Source organism: Phyllostomus discolor, chromosome 1 (genome assembly GCF_004126475.2).
Source record: "Phyllostomus discolor isolate MPI-MPIP mPhyDis1 chromosome 1, mPhyDis1.pri.v3, whole genome shotgun sequence".
NCBI lineage: Eukaryota > Metazoa > Chordata > Mammalia > Chiroptera > Phyllostomidae > Phyllostomus > Phyllostomus discolor.
In genome coordinates, this window is record NC_040903.2 from 80,009,421 (window position 1) to 80,025,892 (window position 16,472).

Genomic DNA, 16,472 nt, shown 5'->3' on the forward strand with positions numbered 1-16,472 from the left:
ATGTATGTATTTTTGTAAATGTAATTATTTAGTGGCCTAAGGCCCAAGATTTACTTGTTTCTTGAAGTCTTCCTGGACACATGGTTCTTTTCTTCCCTGGTGTGACTTTCTCTTTTCTCCTTAAGTACCAACTATGATACATTTAAAAGTAGGCATCTCTACACGGACATGCACCTTTTAGTAATGAAAAGAATGAATTCAAGCTTTTCAGTTACTTTTGGTAACTAAAAATAACAAGCACAGTGGACATGGAGTCTATAAAAACAGTACAAAGTTACACATGATTTAGTGTCTAAAAACAAATACTAGAGGTTCCAGAAACAAATACTAGAGGTTCAGAGATGTTAGATGAACATAATCAGAGAGGGAGGAAAAATGAGAATGGTTCTTGAAGCAAAAGTGAGGATAGTACATGGATAAATGGTTCACAGATAATAAGTGGGAGGGCTTCCTGAATAAATGTTTCCACTAAAGTGTTTATCTCTTTTGTTCAGAGGACAATTACAAAATTGGCTGAAGCCAAGAACTAAAATATCGGAGGAATAGGAGGAAGATAAATTTGCAAAGAGAAAGTGGCATCAGATTTTAAAGGCTCTGTTCTGTTATTTATTTTTTTAATAAGCAGTATAGTATTGGTAGTTTTCTGAGCAAGGCAAAATTCTAATGTACTGTCTTTTTTAAAAAAAGTTTGGCATCTCATCCATTATCACCAGAAGGTGATAATCACCATCAGCACTGCACAGGTACATAATTCATGATCTTCATCATTCAAGTTGTAGTATACATCACTGGTGAGTACCCATATAGAATTTTATATGTTGTTAAAATTACATAGTTTTAAGAGGGTATAAAGTGTTTAAGAGCATATGAAGTGTTTATAAGAGTGTGGGCAAGGTTAATAAGAGAGTGGGAAAGGTTTATAGGAGTGTGGGAAGGGTTTGTAAAGCCTTAAAAGATATATATATATATAAAATAAAATAAATATAATGCTGCTAATTCATGGATTTTTACCTATCACGGGGGTTTCTGGAATGTAACTCCCACAATAGGTGAGGGATCACTGTATTTTATTATTAAAAAATTAGATCTACCCTGGCTGGCATAGCTCAGTGGATTGAGCATGGGCTGCGAACCAAAGCATCGCAGGTTCGATTCCCAGTCAGGGCACATGCCTGGGTTGCAGGCCATGGCCCCCAGCAACTGCATACTGATGTTTCTCTCTCTGTCTCTTTCTCCCTCCCTTCCCTCTCTAAAAGTAAATAAAATCTTTAAAAAAATGAGACCTATGTAGAAAATATAGAAAAGTAGAAAGAAAATATCTATATTTATATTTATTCTTTCATGTCTTAGAGATACATTTTGTTAATAAACATATGCTTCAATTACTCTTTTTAAATAATTTATAATATTGGGGTATTTCTTTGTACAAAGTTATTTTTCTTTACTATTGCATCAGGGTTATTTGTATATGTTCTTTGGCTAAGCCCTTCACTTTCTTTCAAACATGAGAAACTCCTTACATGATATATTCATCATAGAGAATTCTATTTTTTCTTATTTCTATTTATATTTGTAGCATTATTAAATCAGAATGAAAAATTACAGTTTACTAGTAATTAACAAAATACAATAGGACTACTAAAATGTGTACCTTAAAACACTAAATTTTATGGGGCGTGAATTTTATCTTAATAAAACTATTGTAAAAAAACCCAGTAGACTTTCTTTTTGCTTTAAATCTATTTCTGTTTCAATAATCAATTTCTGTAAAATAAAATATTTATAAATAAAAAATTTCAACAAAAAATTCAGTTGCATTGGGGCTTTAAAATGTGAGCTTTATTCAGAATTAGTTTTTTTTTTCAATATAGATTACTGAATGGTTTCTGAAAACATTTCCTGTTGGAATCATGGAAATTAAATGTGTGCTCAAATATTACATGTACTAAGGTAGGGATCAGAAGAAAATGTTAATTCTAGTTACATACTGTGTGACTCTGAAAATCATATCATCTTTTGAGATTCGATTTTGTAAAGTGCAAAAATGGAGGACTTTCTCTATAAAAAGTTCTCTGATTTTTAGCAATTCTCTATTTGACTTTATCTTGTTCAAAAGTTAGCTTCCTAAATGAATGACAAAAATATTCATAATCAAGCCAATGTTAAAGTCAAAACTGCCCATAAAAATGAAAAGCTAAATTTATAATCGAATGTTAGAAAACAAAGTAGATATGTTAAATCTGTATCTTACAGAATAATTTCTTTTTTCTGTGTAATTTTCAATTGTATTTTTTCCATTACCATTTCCCCCATACCCACTTCTACTGTCATCCCCCCGCAATCTCCAGACTGTTGTCTGTGTCCATGAGTTCTTTCTCTCTTTTCCCCCTTCACCACCCTACCCCCGACCCAGGCCTGTTAGCCTGCTCTCTCTATCCATGAGTCTGCCTCTATTTTGCTTGTTAGTTCAGTTTGTTCATTAGATTCCACATATGAGTGAAATCATATGATAATTGTCTTTCTCTCGCTGGCTTATTTCACTTAAAAATTTGATGTCATATAATTTATAATTTGAAATAATGTTTGAAATTCATGTCATATTAAGTAATATATTCAGTTTTTTCTAAGAGCCATTATTTTTTAATTCCGTTAAAGTCAAAGGAAACAATACAAATACTGAAGGGACTATCTTCCTTGGACCTGTATAGAAAACCAAGGCCAGATGACACCTGTTATCTGCCCTCCCATTCTTTCAAATTAATAGGATATGTGATTTTTCAGGAGATCTGAAAGACTCTAATCACTGTTTTATTTGGGAGTTAAGATTACTAATGTCTCGTAATCATAGAGTACAGAAATCTAGGGCTCTCACATCAGTTATTATACTTTCCACTATACTGTGCTGTTTAAAATACAGATTTAGAATTAATTTTACTGGAATGACCCATGGCATGGGTTAATGTCCAAACTTTAATCCTCATAAAAGGAATGTATGCTTTTGAAAATGGTGCTATTAAAAGAATGTCAGTTTTCATTTAAAAAATGTTTTGGGTACACTGAAACTTTATCAGGTCTGCTGGCACCTGTTCCTGTCTCACAAACTGCATGTGAGTAATGGTTGGGTGGTCCCAGTCACCCAACCTCCTGATACCCAGGACAAATGTGAACATCATTTGTCATAAACAATTCGATCTTTTATACTCATCTCATCTGCAAGACAACTTTCCAAATATTAATTATTAGATATTGTTAAATTTCATAATGATAAAGTTTAAAAATGAGATCTTACCAATTTTATATAAAAAACAATGGTTTAGTGGCAATATCTGAAAATGAATCAAATTGTAGTTGTTTGCTCTCTGCTATGTTTCATTAATATATGTACATGATAATATGCACATAAATATGAACACATTAAATACATATATATGTATTTATGAATAACTTTAGTTGCACTGGTGTTCTGAAATGACATGTAGGATATTTTTAAGTTGGAATTCTTACTGTAAACAAAAGATCAAATTTTGATCTTTTTTCCTTGGGCTTTCTAATTTTCTCTCTTTTCTCTTGCTTATTAAATGCAGCTTTTAGCTATATCCTCTCATTGTAAACACAGGCCTCTTTAATTATACCAGTTGCTAATTGGAATATACTTTCTTCCAAAGACCTTCATCTCACAGCCTCTGATTTTCTGCTTTAATACTGATGGAACTTTTACTTTCTAGACTTGCTGCAACCTATCATTTGCATCTCATATACTAGAGAGTCAGGATATATTATCCAAAATGATGGGTCAAGAAAAAAGGCATTGAACACATTATTTAAGAAAATAAATACTAAAATAAAAAATGAAAAATAGTATCTACATGCATTTTTTAGAAGAAGGGATATAGTGGTGTAAAATAATAAAATCCATAATTTTTAAATGAAAGTGAAATTGTTGATAGTATCTAAATTAATATGTTTGTAATTTAAGATATGTGTTTTTTGAAATTATTTAAAGAAGAAAACAACAGAAATGGTAAAAGTGCCTTTGTTTAGGAAAAAGGCTTTTACTTTCCATTGTCTAAACACCTATATTTTGGAACTTTGTTACCCTTCATCTATGTACTCTTAAAATAATAATAAAAGATTTGAGATAACCTCTATGGGATGAAAATAAAGTATTTTTTGCTATGACCTGAAACTAAAATACTTAAAATCAGTTATTATTTATCAGTAAAGGGCAATAAAAAATAAATATTTAAAAAATAAAAGTTCATATTATTTTATATTCAAAAATGTTTCTTGAGAGCACCTATGTGACTGGGACTATATTTAGTGTTGGGAAAACAAGGAACAATAAAAATGTGCCCCTGTCTCTCATAGACATAGAAGTTTAGAGAAGACGCATATAGATTATCTTGAAAAAATGAAAAAAAAAGAGTACTCTGAAAACACTTAAAAGGATGATCAACCTAGATTTTAGAAAGGCAGGAAGCCTTCACAAGAGCAAAACGTCTAAGCTAAGGGCTATAGAAGGATGGCTGATACTCAGAACAACACCTCTCATATAACTCCATCTTTGACTCATTTCACTATCTCTTGTCCCATTCTTGTCAACTAAGTATCAGAACAAATGTGTATCTTACCTCTCCAAAATAAAACCAAACCAACCACACCGACACATAGGCAAACACCTCCATAAAACTCTAATTTTACACTGCAGACCAATCTGATTTACCCTTCTAAAGCATCAAATAATGACTCCATATAGACCTAAACCAAATGAGTAGGCTATGGCACTACATCCATATTTCATTTGCAATTTCCAATATAAACAATATTATTGACCATAGTAATGCTGTATTTCAAACTACCACAAGATCTCAGCAATCTATGATATTCAACATTTATTTAGGTGTTTTTATCCATACAACGAGAGACAGCTGATCTAAGCCCGGCACAGCTGTGTGACTGCTCATCTGAGCTGGCTTTGCTCAAGTGCTTTGGGATCAGCTTGAACTCGGATGATCTAAACCTGTCTCTGTATAAGCAGTTCAGCTAGGCTTTGTGTATTTCTCACGTGACTTCTAGAACTCAAAACCTAGCCTAGCATATTATTTTTAAGTTCATGGCTGGGATATCAGAGAGATGAATATACAGTGATTCTCAGAGCAGAGTTTGAATATGAGGAAGAGTAAAGAATTGTGGCAGTTGATGCAGGTATGCAGGTATTATAAAACATAATAATAAGAATGTCCTACAAAATTCTTGTACTATACTTATTTTATAGATTTTTTTGAGGTAACAAAATGATTTTTAGAAGCGCTTAGGTGGCCCTATGCATGTACTAAGTTTGCTTAATAGATAATGCCCCCTGCCACCCTTAGAAGATTTTAATTTTAACTGGTTTTACATGGTTAAAATGTATCAATAAACATACATATGTTCAACTCCCAAACAAGAAAGATAAAAAATAATATTGAATATCATATCACAGGTATACTAATAAGAAGAGTGTTTATTGAGCATGTGCTAGAAGATTTTTGTGTTAATGACTTTTTACAAGTCACATAAAATATCCTTTTTTGTTTATAAATAAAATACAACAATGCTTAGTAGTGAGTGCGCCATAGAAAAATAAAGTAAACCACCTAACAGAATTCCTGGTGGATAGTAGATGTTCAGTAAACTTTTGTTGTCATGCTACTGTTGAACTCTAGTTTTGTGGGATCTGGGGCAAATTCTTTAGTCTCTCTTAGGTTTAGTTTTCTCATCTATAAAACTGAGATAAGAATATGAGCAGTTCTTATTATTATATTAGTTAATTCAAAAAGGGGTTAAAAGGGTGCAGGAATACACTAAGAACTCATTAAATGTTAATTCTTAATGTTATAATTTATTACCATTATTATTACTATTCATATTATTATTATTGAAATAAACTTAAATAGTATATAGTGAATATAATCAGTAAGAATAATTAGCAATTTCTTAAAATATAAATAAGTAAATTTCATACAGAATATTAAATTGTCTTTTGATAGATATTAAAACCTACAAAATTATTTATTCTTTTACTTTTCAAAATGAGTTATTCATCATCAATTATATATTGTGCTCATGCCAAGGAGTCAATTGCTTTAAAAAAATGAGTTACTATATTGTACCTAGCCCTGGTTGGTGTGGCTCAGTGGATTGGGTGCCAGCCCATGAACCAAAGTGTCAATGGTTCAATTCCCTGTCTAGGGCACATGCCTGGGGTGCTGGCTAGGTCCCCAGTAGGGGGTGTGTGAGAGGAAACCACACATTGATGTTTCTTTCTCTCTCTTTCTCCTTCCCTTCCCCTCTCTAGAAATAAATAAATAAAATCTTTAAAAAACTGAGTTACTATATTGTACCTAAATGTAACATACCCACATTCTAGATATGGGTAAAATAGACATATCATGAAACATTCATTAAAAAGCAGTCACGTAATTAATTCTAAAATCATAGTTTTTAAATAAGCTCTATAGAAATTGAATAAGACAGAAGGTAAATAATTAAGAAGGGCAAGAAGGGAATAGAATGAAACTATAAATTTTATCTAGAATATGGAGCCCTGAAGGAAAATGACATTCCACATGGGGAATAGTAAGCTTCAGTTCAAGGGGCAGTGGGGATATCAGACTGAAAACATAACTTCTGTTTAGGTTGCATTGGCAGATGAATTTAGAAGGATAAAGTAACAGATTCAGGGAAACTGAATCAGTTAAGAATTTGAATATCTAAAAAGAAGATTATCAAAACTATGAACAATAAAATGACAACAAACTCACAACTATCAACAACTGAACCTAAAAAACAAAAACAAACTGAACAAACAACTAGAACAGGAACAGCATCATAGATACAGAGATCATTTGGAGAGTTATTAGCTGGGAGGGGGAGGAAGAGAATGGGGAAAAGGTACAAGGATTAAGAAGCATAATTGGTAGGTACAAAATAGACAGAGGGATGTTAAGAATTGTATAGGAAATGGAGAAGCCAAAGAACTTATATGCATGATCCATGGACATAAACTAAGAGAGGGAATTGCTATAGGGGAAGGAGATATTGGGTAGAGGGGGCAAAGGGGGAAAATTAGGACAACTGTATTAGAATAATCAATAAAATATACTTAAAAAGAATTTGAATATACTTAAATGTAAATACCAAGTATAAATCAATTTACTTTCTTTCTAAAAATATTTTGATCATTATTCTTTATATCCATAAACCTAACATACGTATAACAACTAAAATGACCAAGTGTAATAACTTTCTCATACTCATATAACACTATAAAACTATAGAGGATTTTGTACATTTATGGGACATTAAAACATTGATTTCCTTTGAAATCAACTATTCTGATGGGAAGTCCCCTTTGATAATGACTGGAACTCTTCTTGACTTCAGAAAATAACCATTTAGATAGCCAGATTTGGTGTTTGTCACAATTGTAACTTATATTATTTTTATATATCTCTATTGTTATAATAAAGGGAAAGAAAGGGAATCAATTCATTGGGATCATATTGGAGAGCTAATACAAAATCACTGTTTGGAAAGCCTGAGCTGGTGGTGGTAGAAAAAATAAACTAGAATACAGAAAGACAGTTTTAGGAACAGGACATGGACTTGGTATGACTGAGCGAAGGACCAGTGGAATATAGTTTACTGATAGTTGTTGACTAGTGTAAAATTTAAGAGCTAATAAAATCATTTGTAAAATTTCACACCATTTTAATTACTAATCAATTAATTTTATAGTAAATGATTCTTGCTCATGTATTTTAGGGCTTTGATGGACAATGTGTAGATTATCTCAGACCTCAAGAAACATGCAATCATTTTGGGATTTGTGGGGAAAATAGTTAACTCAAAATAAAATGTTAAATTCTTTGGTGCTGATGTTAAGTGTATAGTAATTCCTAGAAGGAAGAGATCAATGGAATTAGAATAGACAAAAACAATTTTTGGGGAGAATGACACATATTATAACCTTAACTAATATTTAAGATACAAATGTATGGAAACTAGGGAGAGGGATTTATGATAGGACAAGATTAAACAAATACAGAAATGTAGGAATGACCAGGATGTGCTCCACTTTCAAAAGAAACCTGTCTAAGTGTAAGAGACATAAGTATACAGAATAAGTCAATTGGAGTGAGAAAGTAGAGGGGCTGAAACCAGTCCAGAGACTTTGGGCAGGATGTTGGAGACAAGAGGAAGTTGTGGTAGCCTGAGGGAGACAGTGTTATAAGAAGGTAAGTCAGTTTGTGGTGGGAAGACTAATTTGAAAGAGAGAATTGGATGGAAGGAAGAGAATTAAGAGGATATTTATTTAATCTAGGTAAAGGGAATGTCTGGACCACAGAGAAAGAAGAGAATATAAAAAGAGATACTTTGAAAGCCCTGGCTGGTGTAGCTCAGTGGATTGAGTGCGGGCTGCGAACCAAAGTGTCGCAGGTTCAATTCCCAGTCAGGGTACATGCCTAGATTGCAAGCCACAGCCCCCAGCAACCGCACATTGATGTTTCTCTCTCTCTCTTTCTCCCTCCCTTCCCTTTCTAAAAATAAATAAATAAAACCTTTAAAAAAAATAAAAAGAGATACTTTGATGGAAAGGGAAAATCAATATATCTTGAAAGACAAAAAGTCATACCACATGAACTTGACAACTGGCAGGAGGATCAAAACTGGAAAAGATGAAAGTTCAAGTGAGAATAAACTTAACACTAGATAAGATGAGGTTAAATGAGAATATGCAGTGTCGGGGGTAACTACTGGATAGCTAAGTAGACCCCCCCCAAAAAAGAGGAAACCAAATATTAAAGTGGAGATGAGTGGATGAGTGGCCAGTGTTGGAATTAGAGATTCCAAAGCCAATTGAATAAAACTGAATAGCTGATACCATAAACTGGACTTATTTACTTTTTACTTTTTTCTTAATATTCAGTTTATTTTATTTTATTTTTAATATTCAGTTTAATATGATAAAACTAATTATCATATCTTAGTAAGTAAATAATAAATCTTTTTAAGTTTAAAACAGCCATATCATATTACTAATACATTATTTTGGGATATGCACGTATGAAGGATAAGAAGGAAAAAAGCAATTCTCAAATGTTGAATACAAACATAACTGAAAGAGCTAATATTTATGTTAAGTTCTTAATACTTATGCATGTACTCAGTAAGTCCTCACAATAAACCTGAGACATAAGTCTGATTGTTTCTATTTTTATAGGTATGAAAACAGAAGCACAAGGAGTTTAAGGACTGGCCCAGAGTCACCCAGCAAATAAGTGGGATGCAAACGGAAGTAGTTTGGCAACATTTTGTTTTCTTACCATCTCCATTATACTTTTTCTGGAGCAACAATGTTAGCTGTGAAATTTTATGTAATTTCTTACATATTAATGTGACCTTCATTGTGTCAGGACATAGACTAATAAGGGTTGCAATTAGACAAGATATGGATTGTGTTTCCCTTTTCAACTTCATTCTTTTTGTTTCAGATACGGCTCACACAACCAGCAAATCCCAAGATATATATATATATAAAGTCATGTATATAAAAATTGGCACTCCTAAATGATGTGAAAATAAAATACTATTTTGTAATTAGATCCTGTTTTAAATTATTTTTTTAAAAAACATAGATTTATATTTATCATTTCATAATATAAATGCAATAGGGAACAAACTGTTACACCAAATTCTGTCTAATTAAACAACAAAAACAACAAAATAAAACTCCATAATAGAATCTTGAATAAAAATCAACTGCTAATGTTTAATGTTTCTACATTGGTTTTGAGCAAGAGTTTTAGGGTTTTTTCCATATTTGCTTTTAAAATTTCTAGCATGACCACATCCTATTCCACTTATTTATCTTAGCACTGTTCATTAAAGAGGAAATAAAAAGTCTAAGAATATCATTTATAAGTTCCTCAAGCACAGAGGGTTGTTTGGTCTTGGAACAACTGCAGTGCGCTGTCTGTAATTACGGGTGCATTTCAGAATTAGAAGCACCGAGAAAGAAAATTCTGTGATCTGACTGTGACTGAGAAAGATAGAATACTTCAACAAAACTAGAAACTAGAAATATTTTGACTTTTGAACTCATTGTGAAAATTTAGAGGTAGAGAGGAGTTGCTTAACCTTGAATGACATTTTCTTTCTGAAAAGCACAGTATTCCAGTATTTTTTAAAAAGAAGTCTTTTATAACATCAAGTAATCCCTACAAACACCATTTTTGATGATTAAAGTGTAAATTATTCAGATTATAGAGATTAAATGTATTTTGAAATGCTTGAAGATTTGAATAATGAAAGGATGTATGATTGGCTCAAATCATTTGAGTTTCTATAGACCCCCAAACGCTGAAAAGTCAGATTGGGCACTCAGGCCACTGGAATGTGGCTACTGCCGCAATAGTGGTGTCTAACCTGAAACCTCAAGAAAATATTTCTATTTTTTCTCAATATAATTTTGTTTGCAGTCAGTCTGTTAATAGGTTACATAAGACAAAGTCAAGAAACATCCCCCTGATATTTTTGATAAAATCTTGAGCCACTTTTGTCTGGTTAGCAACATAGCTAATTTCCCTTTACATGTATTGTTAAACTCTGCTTCTTGATTAGAATTAACTTAATTTTTCCAGAATTTGGTTAGTCAAGGGTGATGAGTTCCATAGAGAAATATATAGGTAAAGTGCCTGGAAATTTATACCCTTCAGAAGTTCTGGTTTTTTTAAGGTTTTATTTATTTATTTTTAGAGAGAGGGAAAAGGGAAAGAAAGAGAGGGAGAGAAACACTGATGTGAGAGAGAAACATCAGTTGGTTGCCTCTCATAGGCGTCTCACCAGGGACTGAACTCACAACCCAGGCATGTGCCCTGACCAGGAATCAAACCAGCAACATTTTGCTTTGCAGAAAGTTACCTAACCAATTGAATCACAGGGTCAGGGCAAGAAGCTCTGGGGTTTTAATCATTGATGACAACAACATTACGCTCCTCACTAGTGACTTGCAGATGGTTGTACTAGTTCTAACTTACCTCTTCCTTAAATTTTCAAGTATATGTGCGCATGTATGTACATGTATGTGAATATAGGATTTAAAAGTTAGCAAAATATCTTATTTGTGTTATTCATCTAATATGCGAGGTGTGATTTTTCCAAAGAATTATCCTACAAAATCATTTTGCCAGGCAGATCAAATCAAAAGCTTGTTCTCTTCCCTCCTCAGACCATACAAATACACACACACACACACACATTTTCCTCAACTTTGGGATAATGTTCATTAATATCAGTTTGATAGCTGATGCAGTTAGCTTTTTCTCACATATAATTAATACAAAGAATGTACATTTGCAGTGTACATGCCTGTATTTTTATAGGACTGTGAAAGGATGATATCAGACAAAAGCAAACATAAAATTATGAATCATAAATGACCTTAAATCTGTTATCTTATTATGATTTGTTAGGTGCTTTATGCATAAAGCTGATGGCAGAAAAGATGCAGACTTGGCAAGATGAGAAAAGTCAGAGGTATCTTTCCCATATTTTCCCCACACTATGTAATCTGTGTTTGGATAATTCATTTTCATTTGAGGGGAAAGTGATTCCCATTCTTCCTTCTCTTTTTCTCATTGGTTTAAAAAAATTCTTAAGGTCTTTTTAATTAATGAGGAAATATAGCTTTATTAAACTTAAAATTATATTAACAGTGAGATGACTATAACATGTTTTAAATATAGTGCTGATATTATTTTTTCAGTACATATGAAAATAATGTTTCATTTTGCTTCACTATAAAATAATGAAGCAAACAATATTAATTCTTCATATTAACAAATGTGAATTTACCTCTCTCTGGAAAAAATTTGGATGTAGCTTCTAAATCTTTTTAATGTTTGGTCATTTGTGGAAAAAAAAACTTAATGATTTCTCTAAAAACAACAGTTGAGAGTTGTTTCTTATTAAATTAACATGATTATTTTTAAAATTTTTTAGTGTTTTTTTAATTTTAATTGTTGTTCAAGTACAGTTTTCTGTCTTCTACTCCCAACCCACCCCACCCCACCAGCCCTTTCCACCTCCCTCCCATTTCCACACTCCTGAGTTTTTGTTCAGGTGTCCTTTATACTTGTTCCTGTTAAATTAACATGATTATTAAGGAATATATGGATTGTTCTATTTTGTCAGGACTTATTTAAGTAGATTGATGGTTATGGTTGGTATATAAATTATAATATTACTTATTATATGTTACATCAATACATTATATTTTCAAAATATATGCTCTGAGTAAAATGCACATATAATACAGACATAACTAATTCATTAAAATTATTTTCTTTGTTATCAAGAAAGTGATTTAAATAATTCTGTTCATATATATTATATGAATATATGTTTATATCTGTATATGTGTGTATCTGTATATACATGTATATGTTATATATATGCATAGATAAAAGATAAGTCTAATGAAGATCAGCAAAATCATAATTTGCTACAAATGTAGCTGTATTATAAAGAGAAAATACAAATTTTATTTATATTTTATACACAGAAGTGGTCAACAGGTTTATAGTTGTAAATCAAATAAATAATACAGTAACTATTAAATAATTGTTAAATAATAGTACAAGAATAAACTCTGGGTTTTGCATACTCAGAACTGTAAACTTACTTTTTCCACCACTATATATTACTTATATAGTATTATTATTTAATAATAATATAGACATATGACCACAAAATATGCCAAAAGCATTTGCAAGTTATTCACCCCAGAAATCACTGTCTGCAGATATGTTGTCAACATTAGTTATACAAATGGATAAAAACCATTTAGACTTGCTAATTCTCTGTCTTAAATATTTAAAATCAAACTGTTATATACCTGCTGGTTTTAATATATTTGTAAGTATGTTAAATTTTTTTTATGCTTGTTATGTTCTTGAAGTTACTTAGCAAATGCACTGGTCAGGTAGCATTATCTGCAACCCTTGCTATAATATGTCATATTTGAGATATATCTGTTTGCTTATGCTTCCCTTATTTTCCCTCTGTATTTATTTCTGGATATATATTCATTTGAATTTCTACAGCTTGTTTTTTAATTCTCACCCAAGAACATTTTTTAAAAATTGATTTTAGAGAAAGGAAAAGGGAAAGAGAGAGGGAGGGAGAAAGGGAAGTGGGGGGAGAGAGAGAGAGATTGAGAGAGATACATCAACGTGTGAGAGAAAAATGGATCAGTTACCTCCTGTATGTGACCCAACTATGGATGGAACCAGCAACCTGGGTGTATGTGCCCTGAGGTCCCCAAAATATGGGGACCTGCCATATTTTGGTGTATGGGATGAGACTCTAACCAAATGAGCCTCCCGGCCAGGGCTGAAATATACAACTTTTATGTTCTTTTCACTCTGGTAAGACTCCTTACAGGAGGGTGAGGATGGGGAGGCATTGTCCTATGATGATAACTTAGCCATCTTGAGCATGTCCTGTAATGTTTGAACCTTTAAGCTATTGGAAATTTCTTGGCATTGCTAGAAATCATAGGGTCAAATATATGGTTAAAGAAATGTATGTTGTTAAGGGCATGTATCTTTTAAGAAGAGGTGTTTTAAAATTGGAGTACACTTTGAAACTGTTGATACTTCTTTTTTTTGAGTAGCAGCTAGCTCAGAACCTTAAGTATGCCAGGGCCTCATTTATAACCAGGCCACTAGGGTATGGGTGGAAGAGATGCACAATCACAAAGTTTAGTGAATGTGCCTGGAGTTTTAATAATAGCAAATCACCCTCAGTTTCAACAATCTGGATTTCTTCAAGCTCTTATCCCTGGTCTTTCTGTGTCACAAAGACCCTTGTGAAGGTCAACAGCCCAGTATCCTTGGACAGTTTCTCTGTTTAGAACCCCACCTGGTTATAAAAATGTTCTTATCGGAGAAAGACCAGAACCATGGATCCAAATGCATGGGTTAGGTAGCACAAGTACTTCTTCTGATGTATGGTCTCCAAAAGCTGTAACTGAATAATTTTGCATTAAAAAATTGCAGTGGCCTTGTAACAGCAGCATAAGCCCTCTTGAGAAAAGGAGGAAAAAGCCAAGGAGAAAGTAAAGAAGGAAAGTGTGGAAATCCATGCTAAGTGAAACAGCTCAGTCAGGCCAACACAGGCAGTGCTCTTTCTGACTGCACCTGTTAGCCTCACTTAGTGCCCAGCTGTTTAGCCATATTTAGAATTTACTTTTATTTAAAAAATGGACTTTTCCACACTATGTATAGTGTCAGATAAAAATTAAGCTATTGAACTTTTAGAAAAAAATAAGAAAATGTTTTTCTTATCTTGAGAGTAGAGAGGACTTTATAAAAATTCTTCAGCCATAAAAGAAAAGATTGATAAATTCCACTCTATTAAATTTAAGACATCTTCATAAAAGAATATACAAAGAAAGTGGCAGTGATGGTTGAGGCTGGGGGATAAGCAAAGCACAAATTTCAAATTGACAAAAGATATTTGTAACATTCAAATCTGATAAGATTTAGTATCCTGGAAATTTAAACAATGGCATAAATAAAAAAGAATGACAAATATAAACAAATAGTAAAATAGACAAAATAAAGGATTGAGGATTTGGTAGAAACCAGTATCCAAGTGTCCAGGGATAGTCAGAAAAGAACTCAACTTTATTTGTAAACTGAACACTATGAGGATGAAGAGAAAGGAGAAACTGACTGGGGTGATTTTTTTAAAAACACGGATTTTGCCATGGAAGAAATCAACACACACAGGTATGACCTTGGGGTTGGAGGCCTTTGGGCATTTCAAGAGAAATCAGAAATTAAGGAATAGAGGAGGAGAACAATTTTTAGTAACTGAAATAGCAGAAAAAGAGGAGAAAAACTTCTATGGCCACTAGACTCCACAACCATCTGAGTATCAATTACTTTTTGCTACTGTTTGATTGATTAAAAATAGAAATGGAACTTTATAATTTGGGGAGATACAAAGTTGTCATATCTATAATTATTTCACTTATAGTTGCAATCTTCTAAAAATTACACTATTTCTTTATATTCTCTAAATGTTGATCTTTTCCTAGATGGCCAATTTTAGGTTTTTACTCAATAACCAACATGAAAGTATCCTTGACAATGAATTCTACAGGCTTAGGAAATCTCTCTGAACTAATGCACTACACATCCCATCAATTTACAAAAACTCCACACAGATTTTATATGCTTCTTGAAAGGTCACATCTTGGATTTCTGCATAAAGACCTCATACTTGAAATATTTTTGATGTTTTTGTGTAACTCTTTCATCTCATGCATTTAGTCAATGAGTATTTATTAATTCCCTAACATGTATTCTAGGATAAAGGAAACTCAGTTAAATGACTGATTTCCTACTCTCATGGGTTTACAACATAATTGGGAAGACAAAGAATTACATTAATGATGATAGTACTGCAATGAGTGAATGGGTAAAGATACCCCAGGATTCTGTGAGGGCAGTCTCCTAAACTAGACTGAGCAGTCAAGGAAGCATTCCTGAACTTGTAGAGCCTGTGCTTGTGATGGTATTTAAAGTGAAATAAGCCAGTCAGAGAAAGACAAATACCTATGATTTCACTCATATGTGGAATCTAATGAACAGACCTAACAAGGAACATGGGAACAGATTCATAGATGGAGAGCAGGATGACAACTGGGAGTGGGGTGGGGTAGTTAGGGACTGGAGGGATTGAGCAAAAAGGAAAAAGGACTCATGGACATGGACAACAATGTGGTGACAGCTGGGGTGTAGGGGGAGTATAAAAGGACTAAATGGCAATGGAAAAAATACAAAAGATTAAATTTAAAAAGTTCAGTTAGACTAATTATTGGATACAAGTGGTAAAAACTTGAAACAAATCCTGGTTAAGTAAGAAGGCGACTATTGGCTCACATGAATGAAAAATCCAAGGGTAAAACTGACTTTCAATGAAATCATATAACAAGAATCTATATTCTTGTATATCTTTATCTTCTTTCCTTTTTCATTAGCTTTGTTTTTCAGGAAACTCTTCCATGGAGCAAGATGAAAAGCAGCAGTCCAGCCTTCCATTCTAGCTGTTCAACAATGCCAGAGGTAAGATCATGTTTTGTTTTGTTTTCCCCCAATCAATCCAGCAAAAACGACAAGCTTCCTTCTGGCTGGTGTGAACTGAATGAATATCCATTTTTCCCAATTCACCAGAGGAAAGAAATAAAAAGTATGGGGTGCATGGTCATCCTAGTTTTTCTGTGGGGCATATGTGAAGGACTGAGTTAACCACGCAGGAGACACATGGATGGAAAGTGGGATGCACTATTTCCCAAAGGAAAATTCAATTTTGTTTCTAGAAGGGTATGAATAGTTGCTGACAGGGAAAAACAACAA